Consider the following 15,485-nt stretch of genomic DNA (forward strand, 5'->3'; position numbering starts at 1 on the left):
ACTGTTTGTTGACTTTAAGTAATTCCATTTTAATGCTGTAAAGTAGAAACGTATATGGAGTTACTTTATAGACGGTCCCTAAATTCACCACTATCAAATGGCCAATTATTGGCAAATCTGTTTCATCTTGAGCGAATCCCTGATCCAAGTAAAATCTCATTTGTTCATTCATGCTAATTAAGCTAAATATGCTTTTGCTGTCTAAAAATTATGTTCTTTTGAATACACGTAAGCTTTAATCACATCTAGGGTGACCACCTGCTGATAAGCCCAAGGGGGGACAAGGGGTGTGTTTCTGTTCACCTTACACTGCAAAAAAAACGTATTTTCTAGAAAACAAATCTTGTATTTTTGTCTTGTTTTCAGTAAAAATATCTAAAAATTCTTAAATGAAGATGCTTTTTCTTGATGAGCAAAACGACCCAAGAAAATAAGTCTAGTTTTTAGACCAAAAAAAAAATCAAATTTAAGTGATTTTGTGCACAAAACCAAAAAAATCTGCCAATGGGGTAAGCAAAAAATCTTTAACATTTTTCTAAAACAATTTAAGATTTTTTCCTTGTTTTATGCACAAAATCACTTAAATTTGATATTTTTGGTCTAAAAACTAGACTTATTTTCTTGGGTCGTTTTGCTCTTTAAGAAAAAACATCTTAATTTAAGAATTTTTAGATATTTTTTTTTTACTGAAAACAAGACAAAAATACAAAGACATTTTTTTCTTGAAAATCATTTTTTTGCAGTGTACATGGCAATGCCCTATTCCCCTAAACATGATGTATGCTCATGAATAGGCCAACCAATTCATAAGGTAAGGAGAAAATTAAGTCGTGATCACGAGAAAACAACCAAGCAAAAATAAATGTAGGACACAACCTCTCTCGGCTTCAAACTACCAAATTACTAATTGAGCAGCTCAACAACTCAGGTAATGTAATTAATCTACCTATTAATTCAACAAACTGTCATCTCCGGCCCTCAAAGAGTGGACACAGATTGTGAGAGATGCTGCATAGCGGGCGGGAAATCACGAAGTGGATTACCAGAAAAGGTGGATCTTTAGACGAGCGGTAACAGAACACTTTGACACGGGTTGGCGGTAGGGCAGAGGGGCAGTGGCTCTAGCCACCGGGCCACCCCCCCTGTGCACGGCCCTGCTAATGACCTCCTGGTAGCCTCTGACTCTGGGCGTCTTTCTTTATTAATTCTTTTAGATTTAACATCAGCATTCAACACTATATCGCATGACATTCTTTTACAGTCAATTGGAATCAATGATATTCCTCTGGCTTGGTTTACTTCTTATCTGGCTGATCGAACCCAAACTGTTCAGCTACGTAAATTTAAATCTAGCCCCTCTCGAATTACTACTGGTGTTCCGCAGGGCTCAGTTTTGGGTCCTTTAGTTTTTATTATTTATCTGCTACCGCTTGGCATTATTTTTCGGAAACACGGAATCCACTTCCATTGTTATGCTGATGACACCCAGCTTTATTTATCCTCCAAACCTGCTGCCAATCTCCCTCCACTAAGTTTATTTTAATTGCTTATCTGAAGTTAAAGCTTGGTTTTCAAATAATTTTCTTAAACTCAACATGACTAAAACTGAAATTCTTCTTGTTGGTACAAAAAACAATCTTAATAAGTGGTTATTCTATGTCTATTGATGGTTCTACAATTGTTCCTTCAAATTATGTTACGAGCTTGGGGGTCATCTTTGATAACACACTATCATTTGAAGCCATCCTAAACAAAATCACTCGAACTGCGTACTATCATATTTGAAATATAAATCGGCTGCGTCCTGCCCTTTCAACAAAAAAGTACTGCTATTTTGGTCCATGCTCCTGTTACCTTTCGCTTGGACTATTGTAATGCTCTTTTTTATGGTCTCCCGCACAAATCACTGAACCGGCTGCAACTTGTTCAAAACTCAGCAGCTAGAATCATTACTCGTACTCCCATGAGCAACCATATATCTTTAAACATTTTTAAATCGCGGTAAAAAACTTATCTTTTTAAGCAGGCCTATTATTAATATTTATTCTGCATGTTTTGACTAATGTGATTTGACTGTTGTGTATTTTATGACTGTTTTCTATATTTATTTGTTGTAAGGTGTCCTTGAGTGCCATGAAAGGCGCCTATAAATAAAATGTATTATTATTATTATTATGATTACTTAAAGGTTTATAAAAATAGTATCCCCTCTGGTATCTCCAGAATGTGTCTGTAAAGTTTCAGCTCAAAATATACCACAGATCTTTCATTATATGATGTTGAACATGGCCATTTGTGGCTCCAATAAAAACATCCTGTCTCTTTAAATGCAAAGAAAGCTTCTGTTCCCCCCGTATGCAATGTATGGGGTAGAGCACTTACACATGTGCTTTGGACTACATCAAAACATTTGTCTCTGGCAAAAGGTTAAACTACACGCTCATAAGACGGAGTCTGGGAGCGGTTATGGGTGGGGCGTAATCAATGTGACATCACAGGGAATCCCCAACAGCCTGTTTTGGTAACTGTTGCGTTTTAAAGGCGATTACACAAAGAAGAAAAAATGGATTTGTATAATAACAGGATGTTTCTGCACACACACTGGTGATTCATCGTCTACTGGAAACACATTTAAAGTGCAATTTTTTGGTTTGGGGGGCTTTAAGTAAAGACAAGGCTTTGATGCATTCCTTGGACATTTAAGATATTTGCTTTACGTGTCTTCACAAGTCAGATTTCTACATGACTGTGACCTAGTCTGGGAAAGCCCAGATAGAGTCGTTTTTTGCATTGTTTCAGCATAAAATCATCCTAGAAAATGTGAAGAACATTCTTTGAAAATGTAACCTTGTTATCTTTAATAATGACTAAGACTGTGTCAAATATTGAAAATTAAACTTTGATGCTCCTAATCTCATAATCACAGACAGTGTCACATATTTGCGAGAATATTAAACAACAGCACTTCACAAATATAACTAAACTGACACACACCTATTTAAAGGAAAACCATTTTCAATATTTTACTATGTTCTTACCTCAACTTAGATGAATTAATACATCCCTATCTTTTTTCAATGCGTGCACTTCATCTTTGCACAATACGTCATGAATGTGTTAGCATTTAGCCTAGCCCCATTCATTCCTTAGGATCCAAACAGGGATGAATTTAAAAGCCACCAAACACTTCCATGTTTTCCCTATTTAAAGACTGTTTAAATAGGGCACTTAGTTTGCAGCAATGCAAAAATATTGAAAAATGGTGGTGTTTTCCTTTAAAGGTGTAATATATTTATTCTGAGACTGAGGCCTGTGGTGGCGCTACATTCTTTTGGCTGGCAGGGGGCGGTGTGCTGCCTGGTTTAGTGGATGGAGCCAGATGCATTGATGGTCAAATGCTATACAACACACAACTGTACACATTATGCAATATTTAAATTACAGACGGATCTTAAATGGCAAATGGTCAAGATACATTTCATATTCACTGTTGGCAACCTGCAGCATTTCCGCAGTACACAGTTTTTAAACAAACAATGTCACAGGTCAGCAATCGTACCCATGTGGATATCTCTTCCTTTCTCTCTTACAGTCTTGATCTCTGGAATGTCAGACTTTCAGGAAAACAGGAAAACCTTTGTCCGAGCAGCAGCTGGCCGAATTCTCTAGTGATTTTGGTGATTTGGCCTTTACAATCCATCTGCATTGAAGCCTGGATATGGTTTGAATAAAGCAAATGGCATTTCTCATCTGATACGCTGAACTGACTATGTGGATGTATTTTTGCACAGGACTGATTTACTCATTTACTTGGATAATGAACAGGATTAATGATTGAAGTAATTGATGTTTGTAAGTCTCTCTGATATAGATGATGGTGTCCAGAGATTACAGAGCTAAGAACAAACATGACTAATGGCTTGTCTTGAACACTTAAACAAAATTGTTTATACATAGTGTCACAATATGGATAGCTGAACGAGAGTAAGCCAGCTGTCTGTTTATTAACTTGCATATTAACTTGACCGACTTGGCAAGATAGCGTATTGTATATTAGGAGGCATCTGCTTTGCAGCATGCTGTACAATTAGTTCTTGACAATAATGAAATGGATTTAAAGCTCATTCTTTAAATTTAAAAGTCAGGATTTTCCTTTAGTATTTAAAAGCGAGGTTTACAATGCAAAACAATTGGTATTCTATTTATTTATCGTCACTCATCTTTTGGGAGCCGAAACATTTCTATTTTCGACAAGACTTTCATTCCAGAGGTCATTTTAGTCAACAGCCGGACCATCAAACAAGCACGAATTTAACTTCCGGCCAGATACATAACCGATGAAACCGTCTTCAGAGAGTAAACATTAGAATAGCACCAAGATTGAACAATAAAAAGCCATTCTGAACTGAAATAATCTAATTTTGCAATTAAGAATAGCTATTGTGAGGTTTGTTATTGAAACTTTTCAATAGGACAATCAAAATACATTCAAACTTTTAGGATGTTGTTGTGAAATAAGACATAAAACAGAGAACTCTTTGATGTGGTTTCCAGGACAGGGCTTTTATAGTCCCAGACTAAAATGCATATTTAAGCTGCCTTAATTTTTAAACATCTTGAACTAACATCTTAAGTGCCATTGTTTTGTCTCAAGATGCGCACAAGTATTGTTTTTTGTAAGGTATGTTTGTAAAAACGACCTATATGTCCTAATATTACCAAGGCATAGTCCTGGATTAATCTAAACCCTGTCCAGGTAACTGCCCCTTTATGTAGTGTATATAAAAAGTAAAACGTGTCGATATTGCAAAAGGATAATCTAATATATCCCTACCTTTCACTAGAGGGAGACAAAATCTAGGACGACAAATTGCCTTCCACTTGTTTTCAATCAGCAGCAGGTCAGATTCAGAGCAATCAACAATGGACAGAGACTCATTTCATTGCAACAAATGACCACAAAAATGACCAAAACTCTGGGCCAAATGCAAAGCTGAAGCACCTACTCAAATGCACTAAAATAAATCAAGATCAATGTGGCACAATGTTAATATCTTATAAATATTCATCTATTCCCTCTAGCTCAACTGGAGCTAGCTACGCCATGGTCATGGTGGGTTCATTTCTCACAAAATGCACGTACTTATGAAATCAATGAGCATAACCACACACAAACAGCTTAACCACAACCACTGGACAACCACAACATTTCTCAAAGATTTCTTCATTTGTGACCCTGGACCACAAAACCAGTAATAAGTAACATAGGTATATTTGAAGAATTTCGTTGCAAAACGAGATAAATCCGTTTTTTTTAATTGTTCAGAAATCTCGTTTTTGGGTTGTGCATTCCAATTAATATCAATTCAACTGCAGTTGGTTTGTTTTGATTTAAACACTCATAACTTAAAAAATACAGCTAAGTAGCACCATAAAACTAAATAATAACATGATAACATAATAATAAACATGTTTTGACAAAAATGTAAAAAAATGGATTTATCTCGTTTTGCAACGAAACTCTTCATTTGTAGAAAAGTCAAAAATACATTGTATGGTTCAAAATTATCTATTTTTCTTTTATGCCAAAATTAATTAAGATCATGTTAAAAATAAAAAATAATAATTCCTACCGTAAATATCTTAAAACTTTATTTTTGTGAGTGGATGCAGTTGCTAGGACTTCATTTGGACAACTTTAAAGAGCAACGTTCTTAAATTTACTTTGGTGTGTAAGTGTGTGATAGGACAATATGCAAAAGGTACAAACCCCCAAGTAAATGATGACGTGAGTTATCGTCTCCAGCGTAAATCTCTTTTCTTGGACTACAACAAACACACGGATTGTAGGCAACAGTTTACTTCCTGGGATTGGTGATGTAGACAAGACCAACACTTATATTTAAGTAGTGTGAACTTAAATATAAGTGCATAACTGCATATAACTCAATTTGTTTAAGTTCACAGTACTCAAATGTATGTGTTTTAAAACTAATGCAACCGGTTTACCTAAATGGTTTGAGTTGAGTTAACTTTTAGGTTTTACAGTGTTGTAAGCGAATCTTTTAAACATGGTAAGGAGCGTAATATTTCCGGCTGACGTCAAAGGTATTCAGGCCAATCACAACGCCCTAATGAAAAATCCAGCAAAGACCAGCATAAGCTGGTAGCTGGTTTTAGCTGGTTAAAGGTGGCAGTAGCTGGTCTAAGCTGCTCCTTGCAGCCTGGCAAAGCTGGTCAAGCTGGTGGGTCAGCTGGTCTTCCAGCCTGACCAAATAAGTCCAGCTAGACCAGCTTAAAAAGTGACCAAAACACAGCTAGACCAGCTTGCTACACCAGCAATACCAGCTAAAACCAAGCTGGGAGACCAACTAAAACCAGCTCACCAGCTTATGCCAGTCTTAGCTGGATTTTTTAGTAGGGCGTACAGATTAGTTGGCCAATCAGGGATACAAAGCTTTTCAGATCGATGAGTTTTGTACAAAATCAATGTGTTTGAGGAAAGCAGGATGTCTGGAACTACAAAAATGTACAGTAGGCTATGTGGAAAATGTTTTTTTACCATAAACCACGCAAACGCATTGTAATATTAACATATACAAAAAATAACGTTGTTTTTATCAATAAAATAGGTGCACTTTAAATCCGATTTTCTCTATATTTCGATTTTTGCACCCTTAGGGGCCGATCACACCAAACACGTTTATGGCAGTTGCAGGCGCTTTGTGTTGTTAGACCATGTGAAAGATACAAAGCCATTTGCAAAGCCACAGACTTTGCGCGGTTCGCCATGAAGGGGGTCACTGTGCGTTCTATTTAGATAGAGAGTTTGATGGCTTCTGTTCGAAGGAATGAGTTTGAACACAAGAACACAAGCCTTTGATGACAACTTCAATTGACGTTTCAAAAATGTATTGTAAAAATGACTGAATAAATGATTTTTGGATAAAATGGTGTTTGTTTTGCTCAATTGATTAATGTCACTTAAAAGAAGTTTATTAAACCATTTTTACTTCATTTAATAATTATATGGTGAGTGTTTGATCAAACACGTATATGCCTTTATACAGCAAAAACATTTGCTGTACCATTTTTATAAAAATAACATTACTTTTAGAGACATTTTTATCTTTAAAATAATAATTTGTTTTTTAATTATTTTTTATTTTATTATTTAGTTCAAATACAGACATTTCAAGTATAATGCAATAAAAAACGAATACAAAGCATTGTAAATACAGCTCAAAATGTGTAAATCAGAGAATAACAAGTATAAAATGAAAAATACAAATGAAGACAAAATAAAAGTTTATGAATCAAAGTAGTAATATTTTCAAAAACGTTTTGGGTTTCTTTTATTTGTGTATTAAGCATATAAAACGTCAACAAAATAATTGAATTATATAATTTTTTATCAGAAAAATATGGGTTTTGGAAACAAAGTAAAATGTCATGAGGTTCTAAATTGTAATACTGGGAATTTCCATTTTAGGAATATCTGTTTTGAAGTTAGTTCAAAATGAAATAGAAAAAGGGCAATACAAAAATAAATGTTTAATATCTTTAAGTGATGTTTTACAAAAAGGGCCTTTATCACAAACATTATGAATCCGGATTCCTAATCCTGAAAAAGTTGCGGTAGTGATGACGTCATGTAACCCGCGCCATACAGAAGGTTTCGAAGGTAATGTACTTTTGAATGTATTCTCAATATCACTATTGTTATTTTTACAGTGAAAGAAATGTATTTTGTATAGTGATGAAGTTTATGGCTCGCTTTTATGTGGATCAGGAAGCTTTTCGCGTCCAATTGAAAAGACCTTACAGCACGCCCATTCCTCGTGGCACGCCCCATTTCTTTCCGACCTTATGACACGCCCATTGCTCCAGCCTGCAGCTACCTCTACTTGGGTTTTTTGCCACCTGCCACAGCACCCATCTTTCCATTGTCCAATCGAATGAGGGGAGAGGCGGGCTTTCCATTGTAGTGACAGAAGTTTACAGTTGTTTGGAACAACCGAAGACTGCATTCACTCACTATCTCCTGCGTGTGATTGTGCACCTCTCACCCTCGATCAAGGTCAGTGCAAGCGTCCTTTTTTTATGACAGTTAATAGCAAAAGAGCGCTCATGCTTCAATATTTGATTGACAGTACATGTGCCCTGGTGGTTGCCTAGCAACATTGTGGTCCAGGGTCACATTTCATTAATTCTTTAATCCAGTCGATTAAGAGCAAATGCGTTTCCTCTATTTGTTACCAAAGAAGAAAGCTAACATAATTCTAACAATCTTTTTTAAGGAAATCTATTTCTTTTACAAACAGCAGAGGGCACTCTTTATACACATTTGTGGAGCATCAGACTAGACTCACAAACACAATCATGAATGCACAGATGCACACATACAGTATTCACACGTCTGTTGTTAGTGTGTAAAAATGTAAGAGTTTCATCTATGCTCACATATGAAAGACCAGGGCATTATCCCGAACAGCAGAGGTTTAGCTAACAGGGTCAGAGATGTTGGCCTCCCTCTCTTTCCATCTGTGTACAGAGCTCTCAAAAGCTGGATCGCATTGGTAATCTCAGTTTAAATACACAAATCCCCAGAGTCAATCCAATCAAAACTAATACCCCATACACACAGACACACACACACAGATTTTCGGTCAGTGTTGTTTAATGCAGTCTCTAAGGGATTTAATTCAGATTACCACATAAACTCACTGAATTTGGTCTGAAAACTACTATTCGCCTCTGTAGCACACAGACACACACAATTTGTTTCATCATCATATTAGTGAGGACCTCTCCCTTTGCATTGTTTTTATACCAGCCTAAAGTTTTTTTTTAACCCTAAACTTTATACACATTATTATAGAAAAAATTATTTGGACTATTCATAAGGCCTTTTAATAGCAAAGGCTACATAAACTGTCCTTTAAAGTCATTTAGACCATCACAAGTATAGATACAGTAGTACTCATTTAATGATGTCATTCACAGAGCTGTTGCCAAATCAGAGGACCTCTAGAGGGCGCACTAGTCTGCAAGATTAATACTCATAGATTCAACTTTTTTCTTTTACTTGTTGATTTTATTTAATTTTACTTGTTAATATGTTTTATTGTGGTTTAAAATGTTAACATGCATAAAAGAAGCCAAGCTAATATTAAAAAATAATAAATATTACAATTGAGGCTATTAATAAAATGTGCTCTGTGCCCGCAGGACCATGTTGGAGACCACTGATGTAGACACAAAAACAGACAACACCCACATTCACACTCTTAAAAATAAAGTTGTTTCATGATGCCATAGAAGAACCATGGCCCCTATAATACCAGCATAAGCTGGTAGCTGGTTTTAGCTGGTTTAAGGTGGCAGTAGCTGGTCTAAGCTGGTCCTCCCAGCCATTCAAAGCTGGTTAAGCTGGTGGGTCAGCTGGTCTTTCATTCTGACCAATGAATTCCATTTAGACCAGGTGACCAAAACACAGCTAGACCAGCTTGCTTCACCAGCAATACCAGCTAAAACCAAGCCGAGAGACCAGCTAAAACCAGCTCACCAGCTTATGCTGGTCTTAGCTGGATTTTTCAGTAGGTGTTCTTCTCTGACATCACTGTGAAGTACCTTTTGCGTACCCTGTTTTGCATCACCCTCAGCAAACACATTCACATACGTCGCCACGACCAGACGTTTTATATGAGGGGGTGCACTGCCATTTCCCCCTCCAACAGACGGTAAATGAAATATCCTCGGCAACAGGAGTGGGAATGAGACGTGTCTGGTCCAAGCTCGCTGTCGCTGCGTGCCGTCGCCTGGCTTTCTTGTCTTTTTGATTTGGTGCAAATTAGACTGAAAATGAAATATTAACCTCCCGAGAAGCAAGAGATTTCTTAAAACGCTTTGATCCTTTTTCGATGCACGTCTCGCCATGCCAGCCACATCAAAACAGCATTTAATTGAAGCACTTAAATGAAATTAGCTACCGAGAGTACAAAGAGAGGACTTCTAGTTAGAGAGAGATCTTTAGCAGATCTTAACTTATTAAGAGTTAAGAAATGTAAGGGAGGCCAGAATAGACAAAGTGTTTGAAATAGGTTTTAATATGCACATGATTTCCGATGTGTTATAGTAAGGGTAGCCTATTAACCCAGAAAGCAATAGCCATCATTTCACCATCTAAGTTAACTAGTCAAGCTTGAATTTGGTTGAAATTGTTGTTTTTGCCAATAAAAGTTGAGAAGATGTGAGATATTTCATCATGTAAGCTATAGGGCCACACCAAAAGATTTTTTAAAGGGATAGTTCACCCAAAAATGAAAATTTTGTCATCATTTACTCACTCTTATGTTTTTACAAACCCGCAATTTCTTTATTCTGATGAACACAAAAGAAGATATTTTGAGAAATGTTTGTAACCAAACCGTTCGTGGACCCCATGCACTTCCATAGTAGGAAAAAGAATACTATGGAAGTAAATGGGGTCCATGAACGGTTTTTCTGTGTTTGGACGGCTATTAGGCTATTAGGGAACATTTCACAAGACTTTTTTAAGATGTAAAATAAATCTTTGGTGTCCTCAGAGTACATGAGTTGAAAATACCATATAGATAATTTATAATGTTAAAATTGACACTTTGTAGGTGTGTGCAAAGGTGTGTGTCGTTTTTGGGTGTGTCCTTTAAAATGCAAATGAGCTGATCTCTGCACTAAATGGCAGTGCCGTGGTTGCATAGTGCAGATTAAGGGGCGGTATTATCCCCTTCTGACATCACAGGGGGAGCCAATTTTCAATGAGCTATTTTTCACATGCTTGCAGAGAATGGTTTACCAAAACTAAGTTACTGGGTTTATCTTTTTCACATTTTCTAGGTTTATAGAAGCACCGGGGACCCAATTATGGCACTTAAACATGGAAAAACTCAGATTATCATGATATATCCCCTTTAAAGCGCAAAATTGCTTGCTGGGAACGTGTATGTTTAGCTTGGTAAAGTCATTATAAAGTCATTTTTAATAATGGGGTTGAGGCTTTCAAGCATTCAAACCAACACAGAAGTGTGGATTCAATTCCCAGGGAACACACACACAATGATAAAATGTTTATCTTGAATGCACTATGAGTCGCCTTTGATAAAAGCATCCACCAAATGCATAAATCTAAAGTGTTCAGAAGACAAACCGGTTTGTAGTAAAGGATAAATGATGCTGAATTCTTACTTACTCCTTTATAGAAAGTGTGAATCTAGTTGTGTCTGTTTGTCGTCATGCGCCATAAAGGTTCGTAAATGTTTACAAATCAAGCCATTTGTATTCGCCATGCGTCTGACCCGGTTAAAGTAGCAGGCCGATATATACTGCTTCTAATTCACCCAGACAATCCGACTACACCGTTCTCTCTTTTCCGTGAACCTGCTCTGACCCGTCTCTTTTTCCTTCTATCTTTTCCCTTGGCGCCTGTTCTTATTCAGACCTTTGTGCTTCAAACAGACAAAGAAATTCGCCAAATCCTCTCTTAGTTTCTTCAGCCTCGTGTCACTGAACTCCCTCAGGCGAGACTTGACCCGTTGGCCTCTGGCTGCTAATGAAGGGTCTCGCCCCAGCGCTTCGACTGATGTCTCAGCATCTCCGCTGCCGTCTCGTTCTCAGACAAGCCCACCGGGTTTGTTCCAGCAGGTATGGCCATCGACCACTTATTGACTTGACATTGGGAGTAATCTATCACAGTCACATCTTAGATTCAGTGACCTTTAGATGCAATAATTTAAAACCTGACCACAATGCCAAATTCGATTGCTGGTTTATAGCAATGGTGTTGTTTTTCATGCTTTTTTTATGGAGTTAGAGGTGACCCTTTCGTAAAGAACACAGATGAATCAGTTACATTGAATAGGATTTGTTTTAAAAATGCAATTTGAGTTATCATTATTATTTTTAAGCACCGGTTAGACACACTTTAAGAAATGATGGGGTGTTACATTTTATATACAAATAAATAAATAAAAGCAAACACTTTGTTGACTTTGCTTACATGATGGAACAACATCTTGCAAGTTATTTGGGCAATGATGACATATAACCAAATTAAAGTTTATTTTGGGTTACTCATATCCGAGTCTATATATAGATGTTAAAATTACGCTATTGCTAGTAACTATTGTTTATTATCTTGTGGCTGTTTATGGAATCTCCACGTTCCCTCTTTTCTATGTCTCACGGCTTTCCCAAGATTACATTTACCTTTACGATTGTCTCCATAAAGCGATTTACAGTGAAATAGGCCTCTGGTGTGTTTCCCGTGTGCGCTAAACGGAAACAACAACTTTTATTTGTCTGCCCGCGCAGCATTTATCTGTGCTGACACAGCTCTTCCAGTTACAGCAGAACCTGTCAATTAACCCACATGGTGATGAATGACATTGTAGTTAAGTGATTGGCTGTTGCATCGCCGGTGTGATTAGGTGTCCTCTCGGGTGCCTGAGCAAAAACCTTTATTTTCTTTGTCGAGAAGGCCGTCGTACTGAGCATGTCATCACTTGAATGCAAGAAGCAGAGCATACAGGCCATGATATAGAGAGGAGTCGTGAGTATGTGTGTGTGGACAGGTGTTCACTGTTGGCTGCTCGCGCTCTTACTAATTCACTGCTAATTAATGGACTGTGTAATGAGATCATAAACTGATGTGTCAACAGACAGAAGCGTGGGGGGGTGTATGTGTTACAATGCTTTTATGTCGACAGTAGATAAATGACAATGATTTGCTGCACAACAGGTAGGCTGACATGGTATGTATGTATTTAAAGGCTTGTGCTCTCAGTTAGAAATGGAGGGAGAGAGAAAGAGAGAGAAAGATAGAGAGAGAGATTGGACAGACAAATAGATAGATAGATAATTGGATGGATGGATGGATGAACAGATGGACGGATAGACAGACAGACAGATAGATAATCGAATGGGCAGACAGACAGACATACAGATAGATATTTGAATGGATGGATGGATGGATGGATGGATGGATGGATGGATAGATGGATAGATGGATGGATAGATGGATGGATAGATGGATGGATAGATGGATGGATGGATGAACAGATGGACGGATAGACAGATATACAGACAGACAGACAGATAGATAATTGGATGGGCAGACAGACAGATAGATATTTGAATAGATGGATGGACGGACAGACAGACAGACAGACAGACAGACAGATAATTGGATGGGTGGTCAGACAGACAGACAGACAAACAAACAAACAGATATTTGAATGGATGGATGGACAGATAGATGGATGGATGAACAGATGGACGGATAGACAGACAGACAGAAAAAATTAGATTGATGGATGGATAGTGCATGGATGGACAGTCAGATATATAGATAATAGGATGGATGGATGGATGGATGGATGGATAGACAGACAGATAGATAATTAAATGTATAGACAGATGGACAGATTATTGGAAGGATGGATGGACGGAACAACAAACAGATAGATAGATAATTGGATGGATGGTCAGACAGACAGACAGACAGACAGATAAATAAATAAATCATTAAATGTATGGATGGAGAGACAGACAGACAGACAGTCAGATAGAAGGCTTGTGCTCTTGGATAGATAGATAGATAGATAGATAGATAGATATATAGATAGATAGATAGATAGATAGATAGATAGATAGATAGATAGATAGATAGATAGATAGACAGACAGACAGACAGACAGACAGACAGACGATAGATAGATAGATAATAGGAAGATGGATGGATGGATGGAAAGACAGATATTTGAACGGACAGAAAGAAAGATAGATAGATAGATAGATAGATAGATAGATAGATAGACAGACAGACAGACAGACAGACAGACAGACAGACAGACAGACAGACAGACAGACGATAGATAGATAGATAATAGGAAGATGGATGGATGGATGGAAAGACAGATATTTGAACGGACAGAAAGAAAGATAGATAGATAGATAGATAGATAGATAGATAGATAGATAGATAGATAGATAGATAGATAGATAGATAGATAGATAGATAGATAGATAGATAGACAGACAGACAGACAGACAGACAGACAGACAGACAGACAGTCAGACAGACAGACAGATAGATAGATAGCTACAGACAGACGATAGATAGATAATATGAAGATGGATGGATGGATGGAAAGACAGATATTTGAACGGACAGAAAGAAAGATAGACAGACAGACAGACAGACAGACAGACGACAGACAGACAGACAGACAGACAAACAGACAGACAGATAGACAGATAGATAGACGACAGACAGACGATAGATAGATAATAGGAAGATGGATGGATGTAGGGACTGATGGACAGATGGCTTGACAGACAGATATCAGATTTTAGTTTGTTAATGTGTGTTTTACAAAAGCATCAAGTTGTTTCGTTTTGTAAGCTGTAATTTTCCCACATGTTATCCAAACACTGTGTTGCATAACTAATGAGGCACTCATGCATAATTAATTCTGTATTTAAATGAGGGAAACCTGTTTCATCTATATTAGCATGCTGATGTTCAAACATTTCAGTCCTCTAGAGTGTTGAGAATCAACAGTCCTCCTCCACCTGTATCTTTACTCTTTTATTATTACCAGACTACTTGGGTTTATTCATCTCATTAATAACACCCATGCGCCGCTGGACAACCAAAACAGCAAAGATATTTAACTTTTTACACTTTTGACTGACTCATTCAGAATCCGATTCAGAAGTGAAATCAGATTATGTCAGAATCAGAGCGCTAAGCATTTACAGCATACAGAATATTTTTAACAAATTATTTTATCTTTATGATTGATTTTGTTTTTTAAATAAAATGTATTTATGTAGAATCAACACAGTTCAGTAGAAACAGCAAATAACTCTTTAGCACTGTAGGAATCTGGCAGCGTAAAAATGAGCTTGGATATTTTGTGCCTTCAGTATCGATCAAATCAGGACACTTGCAACAATAATTACAATTAAAATTGGCATTAACCAATATGGTCATTGATATTCAATGCATCACTAATTAGGGGGCAATATAAACAGAGATAAAGGATGAAGTCCTTATATTTGAAATGTAAATGTTACAGTAATTTACTGTGATTGTTAATGAAGTGAGATAGAAGATAAGAGCGAGAGAAGTGAATAACCTATCAGTTGGGTTAAATGGGTTAAATGTTTCGGCTCCGGTGACCTGTTTCTTTATTTCCAGCAGGGTCGGCAGAGGTTCAGTTAGTGCTGTTCTGTCATTCTGGCGAATAATCTCAGTTTCAGCACAGTTTGCCCACATTTCTCGTTGTGAATGTTAATCTGCATTTAAATCCCTGTGTCAAAGAGCTGAGCCATAATTTCTTGTTGTGATGGCATGCAACATGCCTTATGACATTGTCTCTGACTCTTATTCACACAGGATGTGTTCGGTAAATGTTACGGCAATGTTACTAATTGCATGA

At 37.1% G+C, this 15,485-nt stretch overlaps 1 long non-coding RNA gene across 1 annotated transcript in view; it reads left to right on the forward strand.

Annotated features, from left to right (window-relative positions):
* The first annotated feature begins 7,627 nt into the window (after nucleotides 1-7,627).
* Nucleotides 7,628-15,485, forward strand: part of LOC141365197 (uncharacterized) — a 47,362-nt gene continuing 39,504 nt past the window's right edge. The window contains exon 1 of the long non-coding RNA XR_012370373.1: nucleotides 7,628-8,080. This is a non-coding gene — a long non-coding RNA (uncharacterized lncRNA). The remainder of the gene's footprint in view (nucleotides 8,081-15,485) is intronic.

Source organism: Misgurnus anguillicaudatus, chromosome 7 (genome assembly GCF_027580225.2).
Source record: "Misgurnus anguillicaudatus chromosome 7, ASM2758022v2, whole genome shotgun sequence".
Lineage (NCBI taxonomy): Eukaryota > Metazoa > Chordata > Actinopteri > Cypriniformes > Cobitidae > Misgurnus > Misgurnus anguillicaudatus.